This window comes from Mandrillus leucophaeus, unplaced genomic scaffold, assembly GCF_000951045.1.
Source record: "Mandrillus leucophaeus isolate KB7577 unplaced genomic scaffold, Mleu.le_1.0 Scaffold405, whole genome shotgun sequence".
NCBI classification, from domain to species: Eukaryota; Metazoa; Chordata; class Mammalia; order Primates; family Cercopithecidae; genus Mandrillus; species Mandrillus leucophaeus.
This window is the reverse complement of record NW_012104310.1, coordinates 1,920,091-1,920,972: the sequence shown is the minus strand read 5'-3', so window position 1 is coordinate 1,920,972 and position 882 is coordinate 1,920,091.

Below are 882 nucleotides of genomic sequence, written 5' to 3'. Positions count from 1 at the left end.
AAATTAAAGGAATGATAAACTCCAGCACCGGCAAATGAACAAAGGAATGGTGGTCTTCATACCTCAAAATATTTAAGTTGTGTATACTTCAGTCAAATCCCACATTAGGAATTTATTCTGCAGATATATAAGAATGAGTGGGTAAAGGCCTAAATTATATATTTACACAGATAGATAGACATATAGTTAGGTATGTATTTTTTTTTTTATTGTGGAATAATGGCATGATATCATCAAAAGGGGAAAGTGAAAATACATTTTGGTACATTACAGCAATGGAATACTTCCCACTGGTCTGTAAGAGAAATAAAAAGCTTTGTATGTATTGACATTAGAACTGTCCAAAATGTATTGAGAGAAATAAGCAAGAAGCAGAAATAGACATGCACTATTATTTAGGGGTATTTTTAAAAGTGTATGTGTATAGGTCTGGGTGTGATGTGTGTACGAGTATAGGTATACCTGGAAGAAAAAAAAAGATCACTTCCAATAATCACGGACTGTTACACCATCCCTATCCCTGTCCCCTGTCATGCTGCACTTCACTTAAAAAAACAGTGACTCCTGTGGGAAGTCACTACATATTTCCTTGTAGGAAATGGGGTTTCCATTTTATTTGCAGAGAAGGAAATCTCAGAAGTCTACTAGTCATGGGACCAATCATGCTGAAGGGACACCTGTTACATTATATATATGTGCATATATGTTTCTGTATATATTTATGTTACATTTATATATTTATGCATATATTTAACTAGGCACATGCAAGTGTCCAAAGAATATTCTAAAGTGGTCCCCAAATGTTTATGTTTAATTATTTTTAATTACTTGTCAACATTATTCTGAGGATTGGGATTAGAATGTAACTAGGGAAAATGTTAC